The following is a 13,861-nucleotide window of genomic DNA, read 5'->3' as shown; positions in this document are numbered from 1 at the left end:
TATCAAATTAAATTCTTAAATAAAACAGGTAATCTGTGTCAATTGGTCAGGGACACACAATATTGCATGCCGAGGGGCAAATTCCAAGCTCCAAATGAAAATTTGCCTCAGACTCTGATGAAAACATTTTGGCCTGTCCTGAGACTCTGACTTTGCCAGCATCCATACAAGGAAGTTGATACATAAATCTATTATTTCCAAGAACTTAGGGCACAATGTAATGAAGTTTGACCACAGAATGGATTCTGGAAGACACATGCAGGCAACCACACATATTGTATAAACTACAAATTTTTTTTTTAATATATGTAGTACAGTATTTTTAGAATACATTTTTATGGCGATATGCCAAATTCTTGAAGGGAATAAGCAAATAATTTTGCAAATTGTTAGGGAAAATGTTCTAAAACACTTCTACAGTAAAGACTCAGAGAAGAGAAACACACAGAACTTCTTGCTAGCAAGGGCAGCCTCCACTCTAAGAGACTCCAGTGAGAGAACTGCCCCGGTCTTTATTTATACTCCTTTCAACGTATGTGTGTGTGGTGTGTGTGTGTGAGTGTGTTGATCAAAGGGTCATATAACATGAAAGCACAAAAGGTACATCCTTGGTCATAAAGAGGGTAGTCTCCCCCACCCTAGATGGCACGGTGAGGAAGTCCAGCAGTTAAAGCACTTAGACTAAAACAGACATAGCTACGTTAAAACAATAAAACAAGGTACGACCTCTCCCATGCTCCCAGGATGTGGGGGTGAACCAAGCCTGCTAAAAATCACACATCCTGTCACTACCAAATAACTACAAACAGCATCCTACCATAAGCAAACTTATATCACTAAAAGATTATACTGACTACTAAATACAATTTTCCATTGACACAAATAGGTGACTGAATTAGCACCTCAGTGATGTCTGACAGTAACATTAATATAAAACTTCCATCACAAAACGATGGCTTTTCAAAATTACTCATTTCTTTCTTAACTTTTTTCTCCACAATGTTTCACACCAGCATGAGAAAACATTGTCAACCTGACAAAGAATCAGGCCATAGAAACCCACAAGACACTAAAACACTAAAAATGAAACCCACATATGGGTCTAACATTTAAACTAAAGGAAGGAAACAGACAGAGGCACCAAAACCACACTGACGTAGAGGGGCACAGAGGGTAGGAAAAACCACAATAACAACACTGGTCCGGCCAGGTTGAGTTAAACGATGATTTTAATGATCACATGCGTGGGAGATGGACACCGTACGCAGACAGCATCAGATCTCAAAATGGTGGAGCATTGATCAAACTCTTATTGTCAGGGTCCTGGGTCTGAGCGACCCAGGATCCCTGGGCAGTCATGGACTGGCGATATTATATGTATTTTTGGTGTTGCTGCTGCTCTTCTCCATGCTTGTAGATGTGTGTGTGTGTGTATATATGGGTGCAGGTGTGTATGTACACTGGTTTACAGGCGCCTTCAGGCCTGGTGGGTGTTGCCCGGCTAGGGGACTGGCCACACCCGAAGCTACACACCTGCCGCTGATCAGGGCTCGTCGGGGGAGCTACTTAGGAGAGTCTTGGAGCTCCCACCGATGCGGGATCATTCCATGAGACTCCACGTTAGTCATCCAGTTGAACTAAGTTAGTGTGTGTGTATGCCCGCGGCTATATGTGTCCTGACAGCTGCGTCTATTGTGTCCCCAGGAGAAGTGTGGAGCGCCAGACAGCAGCCAGCACGAGGGGTGCTGAGACACGGGAGCGGAGAACACGGAGCACAGACTTTTTGGGAAGACACGACACGGGAGTCACGGGAGAGCACGGGGATTTACTGTTATTGTTTCCATCACTGTAAATAAACGCACTGTTTATACACAAAGCACCGCGCCTGGGTCCTCCTTCCCCACACCTCCCACGGTTTGCCATGCCGAACCGTGACACTTATAGCCTCTAGTGGCCTCCACCTAATCATAAAAGCCTAAACATTCACATTCTTTCTCTCACACAGCGCCTAAGCTACGACCTTGGCTCCCTGTTTATCTGCTCCTGCTGAGATGGGGCAGAAAACCTCTCCAGTATGTTCTGTTCTCTTCTAATCAGACAAATAAGGCGATGACTTTCTGCGAACAGTATTTCTTATAACTCAGCAGTATAATGCATCATAAAACAATATCATTCATTCACAATAAATCAGCAGTCTAATGTAATGCAAATCAGTTTAACAAATGCAATAGTTATCACTTTCTTGTAATTCAGGAGAATAATGCAAACTAAAACTACATAATAATTCGCAATCTTTAATTAAGGGTCTAACATGGCATAAAATAATATTATAATCCCACAAGGGGAATTCAGGGGGCAAACAAAAGAAGAAAACTTAGTCAAACATAAACGTAAAGGTTACAATAAAAACACAATAATTAATATATAAGTAATATACAATACAAACAAGGAAGAAGAAAGTCAAAGAAATTAAAAAGATTAACACTTGTTCTAAGCATGTGGTAAATGGTTTGATTTCATGTTGTACTTGTGGTCACTGGTTTGTACGGTTGTTTCTGCAAAGTATACATGTTGCCACAATGAAACTGGAGCAAAGAGGATCACAGGTGGTTCTTATTCACACACATTTGTGCACATTGCATGCAGAGGCCCCTGATCTCACAAATCAGATACCTTTTTATACAGTTTGAGCTTTTCTTCAGAAAGATAACCAATTCATAACTAGTCAGCACAGTCAGTGTATTAAATGTTACAAAATCAACTGGCCCACAGTTGATTGCATGACGATCATGCAGCAAAGTGAAATCTGATGAAAAACAAAGCCAGGTGCAAGTGCATACAGTGGAGGTGGGGTGGCGTGCAGAAGGGGCTTGAGCACCTGCACCCTTTTTAATGTGTATGTGTGTGGAGTCCTGGCCGTGCTCCTCAACAATAACATTTCACAAAATCATAACTTTTCTAATTAAAAGGATCTGGCTTGCATCAGTTACATGACTCTCATTAACCAATGGTCAATCTTAACGGCACAGAGAATGCTAGTCAATGACTGTAGAACAGGGGTCTCGAACTCCAGTCCTCGATGGCCGGCATCCTGAAATGTTTCCATGTGTTCCCGTTGCAACACACTTGAACAAAATTAGTAGGTCATTAGCAAGTATAGAGTATAGAACTTGACTGCATGCTGAAGTGGCAACCCCGAACCCTACTCAAGTAAATTTAAGTAAATGTTACTGTTTGAAAAAAAAAATGCACTTCTACAAGTACTTTTATTCCAGCATGTTCATTCACTCATGAGCTGCTGTAACATGAATCATATGGCTGAATTGCCACCTCAGGTATCAGGACATGATAGCGGGGCTGGCGGGAGGAGAAAAATACACCAAGTTAGATATGAGTCACGCATATCAACAGGTTGTACTTGATGAGGAATCTAGAAAGTATGTCACAGTGAACACACACAGGGGTTTGTTTACATACACCAGGTTGCCATTTGGTGTGAGTTCAAGTCCTGCCATTTTTCAGCGCACCATGGAGAGTGTGTTGCAAGGTCTGACCAATGTCGCAGTGTATCTGGATGACATCATACTGACGGGAAAGAATGACAAAGAACATCTTCAAACACTGGATGGAATGCTGCAGTGCTTGGAGGAGGCGGGCCTGTGCTTAAAAAGGAGCAAATGTCAATTCATGGAGAAGGAAGTGACATTTTTAGGACATCGGGTGGATAAGACCGGTTTACATCCAGTGCCAGCAAAAGTGAAAGCAGTGCAGGAGGCGCCACCCCCAAAATCAGTGACAGAGCTCAAAGCTTATTTGGGGTTGTTGAACTTCTATAATAAGTTCTTGCCAAACTTGTCCACACTGTTGGCCCCACTGGACAAGCTTCCGAGAAAGGGGGAACCATGGTGTTGGGGACCAGCACAGGAGAAGGTTTCTGCAAATCAAAAGAACTGTTGCAGTCAAGCAGTGTATTGGTACACTATGATGAGCAAAAGGATTTAATTCTTTCTTGCAATGCGTCCCCCTATGGAGTGGGAGCAGTACTAGCTCACCGCATGCCAGATGGTCAGGAAAAACCCATTGGGTTTGCATCGCGTACCCTGAATGCAGCAGAAAAGAACTACTCACAGCTGGATAAAGAAGGATTGGCTGTAATATTTGGTGTACAGTATTTTCATAAGTACCTGTATGGCAGGAAGTTCATGATTATCACGGATCATAGGCCATTGATAAGTTTGTTCCATGAGTTGAAGGCCGTCCCTCAGATGGCGTCACAGAGGATCATGCGATGGGTGGTGTTATTAAGAGCCCATGAGTATGTCATTAAATACAGAGAAGGCAAAAATGACAGTAATGCTGATGGTCTGAGTCGTCTCCCTCTTCCAGAGAACCTCCCTAAAGAGGTGGCAGCTGAGGACCAAGTGTTGATGGTAGATCAGGACCAGGAGGGCGTGATGACATCTGAGCAGCTGCAAAGATGCACAACCAAAGATCCCATACTCTCCAGAGTGCGTGAGTATGCTTTGAGAGGATGGCCCACTACGCAGCATTCTAATTTTCAGCCCTACAGACAGAGACAACAGGAGCTGAGTGTGGAGGATGGGTGTGTGCTGTGGGGGGCGAGGGTGGTGATACCAGAACGAGGTCGACGCCCCCTTTTGGAACAGCTACATCAGTCACACCCAGGAATGAGCCGCATGAAGGGTCTGGCCAGAAGCTACATGTGGTGGCCGCATATGGAGAATGACATTGAAGACAAGGTGAGGTCCTGCAGTACATGTCAAGAACATAGACACAGGCTGCAAGAGGCACCGCTACACCCCTGGGAGTGGCCAGAAAAGCCCTGGAGAAGGATACATATCGATTATGCAGGCCCGTTTTTGGGTAAAATGTTCTTAGTAATAGTGGACGCCCACTCCAAATGGTTAGATGTGTATCCAGTTCCATCCGCTACAGCAGCTGCAACCATAGACTGCCTGAGAAACTGTTTCAGCACGCACGGCCTTCCTGAGATGGTGGTCTCAGATAATGCCCAGTGTTTTGTAAGGGCACAAACTAAAGAGTTCATGGCAAAGAACGGAATCACTCACGTCACCTCCGCTCCATATCACCCAGCATCCAATGGGTTAACAGAAAGAGCAGTGCAAACGTTCAAAGAACTCATGAAAAAGAGTACTGGAGACACACTGGCAACCAAGTTAAACAGGGCTCTGTTTAGTTACAGAATCACACCACAGTCCACAACAGGGAAGTCTCCCGCTGAGTTGATGATGGGCCGGAAGTTAATTAATTCTGGATCAGTTCTGGTTCTGGCTGAAGGTTTAGTTTAGTCTGGTTTAGTCCCTGTGATACAGACCCGACTTTGTTCTGCCTCGTTGCTTAATTATAAAACTAGTTTAAGGTCTCCTGCATATGTAATATATTCTTTTTCCTATATGAAGTCATTCTTTTTTGAACAAAACTTAAAACAGAGCTGTATAAAAGGCTCTGGGATTTTATGTCTATGTTCTGCAATATTGTGTGGGGTGGAGTCGTAGGAAATGACGTAGGCAGAAGTTGGGGGTATCGCGATGCTACTCGAGAAGGGGAGATTTTTTTCAGTGTTAGTTCTGTTTACCTCGTAAGCTGTGTTCCTGGTTGCCATCCTTCACGGTGATGCTCCGAGTGTTGAGTTCATGACTGGAAGTAAGTTTCCTTAAATATGTTTATTTTCCGATTCTGATGTTGGCCGCGGCTTTAGTTACATTCTACCGCATTGTAGCACCGCATTTGTTCATCTCGTGACTCGAAGCATGTGCCGCCGGCCGCCGCCATTATGTAGTAATTTTATTCGGCCACACGATGGCGCCAAAGACCTTTGTTTACAGTTAGAGTGGATGTTTCGGCTATGTATGACATTCTCACTGTGTTTAATTGTGTCCTTTCTGTGTTTGGAGCAAGAGATGTAAGATTGGCATAGTTCAAATTATATATGTCCTGTTATGTGTATATTCAGATGCATATGTTGGTTTATTTCATTTAATCCTTTATATGTATCTTAGTGAAGCTATTGCTGTATATATTTATATACTCATGGCAACTTGTTTGTTACTACAGACTGCTGGCAACACTGAGCATCTAGGTGACAATAAAACAGCTGGCGGTGACAATCCAGCAAAGTGGAAGCCTGTTGTCCTCCTTCCTGTATCCTGACCGATACACCATCTTGTTAGCTGCTGAACCTAAAAGAACTAGCCCTCACCAAGTACTCCTCAACATTGGTCCTTCGAGCCGGAGCAGCTATCAAAATGGAGCCAGATGGAGCGACATGTCCTGATGCAAGGCCTAAACCCCATACACGTCGACCAAGCCGGTTTGAGGACTTTGATGTTAACTATACAGGCCACCTCTTTAGGGAAATGCTGCAGTGGGATACCCCACAGCCTCACACAAGAAGCGACTCATATGTTCGAATGCTGTTCATAGATTTCAGTTCAGCATTCAACACTATAATCCCCCAACAGCTCACTCAAAAACTGGTCCAGCTGGGGCTCAACACCTCACTGTGCAACTGGCTGTTGGATTTCCTCACCGGAAGACCTCAAACAGTACGGGTCGGCAGTAACACATCCAGCACCATCATTTTAAACACGGGGGCCCCGCAGGGATGTGTGCTGAGCCCCCTCCTCTTCACTCTGCTGACCCATGACTGCACTCCATCATACAGCTCCAACCTCTTCATCAAGTTTGCGGACGACACAACGGTGGTGGGTCTCATTAGCAACAGGGATGAGACCGACTACAGAAGTGAGGTGAGACACCTGGCCACGTGGTGTGCTGACAACAATCTCTCTCTGAATGTGGAGAAGACAAAGGAGATTGTTGTGGACTTCAGGAGAATGCACACCCAACATGCTCCTCTGACCATTGACGGAGCGTCTGTGGAGAGAGTGAGCAGCACCAAGTTCTTGGGTGTGCACATCACAGAGGATCTCTCCTGGACGTACAACACCACAGCACTGGCCAAGAAATCACAGCAGCGTCTCTTCTTTCTCCTCAAACTAAGAAGAGCAGGAGCACCAGCCCCCATCATGCACACTTTCTACAGAGGCACCATCGAGAGCATCCTGTCGAGCTGCATCACTGTGTGGTTTGGAGCCTGCAATGCGTCCTGTCATAGAACCCTCCAACGCATAGTGAGAGCTGCAGAGAGGATCATTAGTGTCTCTCTCCCCTCCCTCCAGGACATTTACAGCACCCGTCTCACTAAAAAAGCCCTTTGCATAGCGGCTGATCCCACGCACCCAATGCAAAGCTTCTTCAAGCTGCTGCCGTCGGGGAGGAGACTGCGGAGTCTCCAGGCCAGGACCAGCAGGCTGAAGGACAGCTTCATCCATCAGGCTGTCAGGAAGCTTAACTCCCTCCCGATTCTGCCCCCTCTCCCCTCTCTCCTCCACGGTCTCACTGAACTCTGTCACACACACTCACACACACACACTCTCTGACTCACTCACTGGCCTGCACCAGTTACCAGTCACTTTGTGGAGCATTGGACTGCCATTACCTCATAAGACTTTGTGTTACACTATCTCATACCGTACATTACCAAATCTCCATTTGCACTATTTACCTATTTGCACTACTCTGCCTGGTTTGCACTCAATGTCATTTACCCTTATATTGTATATTGTATAGCTTTCTTGTTATATGTAAAATTGTATTATATTATTTAATTTTTTTTTTACTTTAAAATATTTTACTTGCATTTTTAATCACTCTTATATTTAAATGTTCATTTTCTATTTTATCTAGGGATTGAGAGTAACGAAGTTTCTATTCTCTGTATGTCCCGTACATGTGGCAGAATTGACAAAGTTGACTTTGACTTTGACAGAGTTCAGCCTCAGTATAGCCATACGCCATCCCTCTACAGCGACAGGGATGGGGCCTATTACAATACACCCCCTCCACTGGGAAGAAGTGAACAAGATGTGGACCTTAATAGGAGCCTCTCACCTGAATTTGCACCTTCCAATTGGCCAGGGTCTTCAATACACACATTTCATACAGAATTCAGAGCCTTGCAGGCCGAAAGAGAACAGCTACTCCAATCACAGCAAGTTTTACAGGAGGGCCTCAGAGAACTGAAGGAAGAAAAGAGTGACCTCAGAGAGCTGATTGAAGTGGCTCACCTGCTGAGGAAGGATATGGCTCAGCTGACTGCCTCACAGCATAGCACCAGTCAGCCCCCCAAGCGCGGTTCAGGAGATGTATACACCACCCCTGAGACAATGCCACAGGAGGAAGATGAGGAGGTGTGGCCCGACCCACCACCATGGCCTGAACCGGTGGAAGAATTGCACACAGGATTCTCCCAAATGAAGGTTGACGAACAATACTCCGATGATGGTGTACAGTATCACCCTCTACCCCACACAGCATATTTTGCTGGTGAGCCTTCGCTGCCGAGTCATCGCTGCACCCCATATCAGGACCCTGTGGCCAAGGATGGAAACACGTTTCATGCCCCTCCACAACACTCTGTGCCACCCCCCTGCTGGACACCAAGTAAGGCAGGTTTGCTCCCAACCAAGCCTGTTCCAGCCAGTTCCCCCTCTCTTGTCACTGGAGTAACCAGTGGGCACAGCAGCAACCCATCTGCTCCTCTTTCGGCTGAGCTAGTGTACAGGGGGCCCAAACCTGTAGAGAGAACCTACTCCCTCCTAATGCTACTGAGCTCTTCAAGTATCAGATACTTGTGGACCACCTCAAACTAGATGAAGCTCGACTTATTGCCGATGCTTACCTGAACTCACCCAAGCCTTATACTGACACCATGGCAGCCCTCCACGACAAATTTGGACAACCTCATCAGCTCGCCTTGAGAAAGATAGCAAGTGTCCTAGATGGTCCTGAAATAAGGCGAGGTGACACAGTAGCCTTCCAAACGTTCTCCCTTCAGGTGCAGTCACTAGTTGGGCTGTTACAAACATTAGGACTGGAAGGAGAAGTGGAGTTGAACTGTGGGTCCCACGTTGCCCGACTAATAAGTAAGCTTCCTGCTGAACAGAGAGCTGATTTTCGTCGACACCAGTTTAAGCAGCCCAGGAGCACCTACACTCTGTACGGCCTATCTGCATGGCTTCGTCAGGAGTCCTGGTGTCAAGGATTTGACGGCCAAGCAGGTGTAAGAAGCAGTAGAGAAAGGACCAGTGTAAAGGCTGAGACCCGTCCAGGCCGACAAACTGTGACAGTCCTACATAACCTAAAGGGGCCATCAGAACACACCTTTCCACCAGGGAAGGAGAGTCGAGCTAGAGGGAAGGTCAAGAACAAAGCCTACTGTGCATACTGTGAGAGCACAGAACACTATTTTAGCCAATGTGATGATGTAGCCAAGCTCTCCAAAGAGGAAATAAAGGACTGGATACAGGTCAACAAACGATGCTGGCGCTGTGCCCGAACTCATTTAGCTGCTCAGTGCACGCTAAAGAAACCCTGCAGCTGCTGCCAGGGTAAACATCTGCTGGCTCTTCACGAGGTAAATGCCAGGACAGAAGGAAACAACACTGGCATGGCTGCAAAGGAGGAAAGCTGCCTAACCAGTTCGGCTTCGGGTTCACTCTACCTTGATCGCCATGGGGCTTGCAATCGTGTCATGCTGAAGATTGTACCTGTGATTTTGAGCCATGGAGAGCGGACTCTAGACACCTATGCAATACTTGATGACAGTTCAGAGAGGACCATGCTGCTCCCTGCTGCTGCAAAGACTCTTGGTCTGGCAGGCATCCCAGAGGACCTGCCATTACGAACCGTCCGCCAAGACATTCAGATGCTTCATGGACATACCGTATCCTTCCGCATCTCTGCTGCTACCAACCCTGGATCCTACTACAAGATTAATAGAGCGTTTACAGCTGATCATCTCAACTTAGCTCACCATACCTATCCTATCGACCAGCTGAGAAGGAAGTACAAATACCTGCATGGGATCCCGGTCCCTGCCCTGAAGGAAGCCAAGCCGCTGCTTCTCATTGGTTCAGACCAGCCACACCTGATCACTCCCATAGAACCAGTCCGCCTCGGCCCACCTGGAGGCCCAGCAGCAGTCCACACCCGGCTTGGCTGGACCCTTCAAGGGCCAAGTTTTTTCATGGGGCGGCAGACCCAGCCTGTCCTATCCCTGTATACATCCGCCCAATCAGACGAGTTGCTCAAACATGTGGAGCGGCTCTGGCAGGTGGACGTGGTGCCTTACCGATCCGAGAAAGAGGTCACTCGGTTGAAACAGGATCAGCAGGCTGTGGCCCTACTCGAGGCAAGAACAACTCGCAGGATGGTCGATGGAGTCTCCAGGTATGCTACACCTCTACTCCGTCACCCACAGATGCCGCCACTGAATGCACCAAAGGAATCAGTCATGCCCATGCTTCGAAGCACAGAAAGGCGCCTGTTAAAGGATCCCAGTCGGGCTGATTCCTACAGGGCAGAAATGCAGAAGCTGATCCAATCAGGAGCCGTGAAGGAAGTTACGCACGAGGCTTCGCCCAAGGAGAACTGGTACATACCGCATCATCTGGTCAGTCATAACGGGAAGAATCGTCTGGTGTTTAACTGTTCCCATAAAATACCTTGGACAGTCCCTGAACCAGTTCCTGTTGCCTGGCCCTACTCTTGGGGCTTCCCTGCTGGGGGTGCTGGTCAGGTTTCGTGAACACCCCATAGCTGTGAGTGGAGACATCAAGGGGATGTTCCATCAGGTACTGCTCCTCCCTGAAGACCGGCCCCTGTTGAAGTTCCTTTGGCGGGACTTAAAGGTGAATGAACCCCCCAAAGTCTTCGAGTGGCAGGTCCTGCCATTTGGGACAACTTCAAGCCCCTGCTGCGCCACCTTCGCACTGCAGCGTCACGTGATGGAGCACACACAGCCTGACAACAGCCTGAGATTCTCCATCGAGAGGTGTTTCTACGTAGACAACTGCCTACAGAGTGTTGGCTCACCGGAAGAAGCGAGAGATCTGGTGGATCCGCTAAGAGAGTTGCTGAAATCAGCTGGCTTCGAGCTACGTCAGTGGGCTTGTAATGATCCAAGTGTCCTGAGCCATTTGCCTCCAGAAGCTAGATCACAGAGTCTGGATCTGTGGCTAGCCGAGAACAAATCCAACCCGCTAGAGACCACGCTCGGGCTCAGCTGGGACTGGAATACAGACTCCTTGGGTTATAAGCACAGGCCCGTGTCCTATGAGATACCAACCCTCAGAAACATCTATAGAGTCCTAGCCTCACAGTACGACCCTTTGGGCTATCTGTTACCCTTCACCACTCGGGCCAAGCTCCTCCTCAGGCAGTTATGGGATAAGAAGCATGGTTGGGACGACTCGAATCTTCCCTCCACCCTCCTGCAAGCTTGGTCCGACTGGGAGGTGGAGCTTCAGTTTTTACCTCACCTTACCTTCCCCTGCCGGTGGTGGACTCCCTCAGGTGTCGGTGCATTGGTGGTTCTTTGTATCTGGGGGTGGGTGTCCGGGTACACACCGGCTCACTCCTTGGCGGCCGCTTATTGGGGCTCGCTCGGGCCATTTCAGAGGTGGGGTGCCCCCGGCCTCTCGGCCTGGGGCTCGGTCACTCAGGCACAGCTGGCTGCCGGCGGAGCTCACGGGCGCGTCACTGCAACTCCCCCTGGCTTCTGCTCCGCGGCTGCTGAATGAGCCCTCATCTGGGACTCTCCTTAGCTCTTACTGGGACAGTGGCGCAGCTGCCCCTCTGTGGGTCTTCCTTGGTCTCTTGTGTTCTGGGGGCCTCTGGATGTCTGGAGTTTTGATCTCCTCCATACCTGCTTGATACCATAGAGGACAGGGCTGTGGCTCCCCACACTCCCTAGCAGATCATTACATGGAGAAACCTTTGGAATGCAAGCATGCTGATCCACACAGGTATGCACACAGGTGTACACATGGGTATTCACAGACGCGGACTACAGCTTTCTTGGCTGCTGCCTCAAAGCACACTGTGCGCTGTCTATCTTGAGTGTTGCACAATATCGTTTATTATTTAGTAACTATTGATATCTATGGCTAGCTAGTTTATTGTGATGGTGCTTTTTTTTTCTATTATTATGTTGCTCTTTGTTGTTTGCTGTCTCCTCTGTTTTTTTTTCTCCATACAGGTGACCCAGGAGTTTTTTTTTGTTTGTTTGTTTTTTTTCTCTCTTCCCCCCCTTCTCACCGTCTCTTCTCCCCTTTGGTTTTCTTTCTTTCTCTCCCCCTCTTTCTTTCATTCTTTCCCCCTGTCCTATCCCACAGTTATGTCTGTCCCGTTTGCAACTGAAAATAAAATAAATTCATAATTATAATAAAGGTCAATCAAATGGACCAATATGGCAAGGCCATGATGATCCACTTGGTAAAATAAATCCGCTTGGCATCTTTCTTGGCCTCAAGACAACAATTCTGATGGCTATAGATCCAAACGGGACACACAAAAAAAAAAAAAAAAAAAAAAAAAAAAAAAGGACCCTGTGGCCAAGGATGGAAACACGTTTCATGCCCCTCCACAACACTCGAAGACTTTGGGGGGTTCATTCACCTTACCTTCCCATGCGCCTATGTTCCTGCCAGTGCTAACTTAAAAGGGGCCATCCGTGAGGTGCACATTTTTGGGGATGCTTCTGAGAAAGCTTATGGAGCGGTGTCTTATATGAGGACTGTGGAACAGGATGGGCAAGTTCACCTCACCTTCATCCTAGCTCGCTCCCGGGTAGCCCCCAAACGAGCTCTCTCTATTCCCCGCCTCGAGCTCTGCGGAGCTTTGCTGGCAGCGCAGCTGGCCAGTACCCTGAATAAGGAACTCACCTCAGCGATTGAAAGAACAGTCCTGTGGACTGATTCGACCACTGTTCTTACCTGGTTGAGCTCACAGTCCTGCCGCTACAAGGTTTTTGTAGGAGCCAGGGTAGCTGAAATACAGGAGTTGACGGAACACTGTACTTGGCACTACATAGACTCAGAGAGTAATCCAGCAGATGACCTGACGAGAGGGAAGGCTCTGGCCGAGCTCAAAGTGCCTAATCGGTGGTCAAATGGACCACCCTTTCTGCTCAACAGTCCTGACACATGGCCAGAGAACCCGAGTTCCGAGCCCAGTAATGACGAACTTGAGCTCCGGAAAACAGTCTTCTGTGGAACCTCTATCACCTCCACACCTACCTGTCAGGATGGAATGGCGTGCAAGACTTGGCAGGAGCTCTTGGATGTTACTGTTAAAGAGCTTTGTGGTCAGGGACTCTCGACTGCGCGATCTAGTGCCGAGGACTATCAGATTGCTTTCAGAAAGGAAACCTGTCTCATCCAGAAGCCGCTTGCTTACCCTGGCACCTGAACTGGATACCTCAGCCGGCCTCATCAGAGTAGGGGGTCGGTTGCGACGCCTAGAAGGTCTGGACGGACCTATATTGCTTCCGATTGTCTTGGATCCTTCACACCCTTTCACACGCCTGCTTATCCAGAAATATGATGTTGATCTGCATCATCCAGGCCCCGAACGGGTCTTCGCGGAGCTGCGGAGGTCTTACTGGATACTGCGTGGAAGAGAGGCAATTCGCAAGCACCAGCGAACCTGTCCTGAGTGTCAGCGATGGAGGGCACAACCCTCTGTTCCCAACATGGCTGACCTTCCAGCTGCTCGGCTTAGACTGTACAAACCAGCCTTTTACTCAACCGGTGTTGACTGTTTCGGGCCTATGTTTGTGAAGGTAGGAAGACGTCACGAGAAACGCTGGGGAATCATTTTCAAGTGTATGACGACGAGGGCGGTACATCTTGATCTCCTAAGTAGCTTAGACGCGGATGCGTTCCTCATGGCCCTGAGGCGATTCATAGCCAGA

The sequence above is a fragment of the Astatotilapia calliptera genome, chromosome 10 (assembly GCF_900246225.1).
Source record: "Astatotilapia calliptera chromosome 10, fAstCal1.2, whole genome shotgun sequence".
Classification (NCBI taxonomy): domain Eukaryota; kingdom Metazoa; phylum Chordata; class Actinopteri; order Cichliformes; family Cichlidae; genus Astatotilapia; species Astatotilapia calliptera.
Note: the sequence above shows the minus strand (reverse complement) of the source record.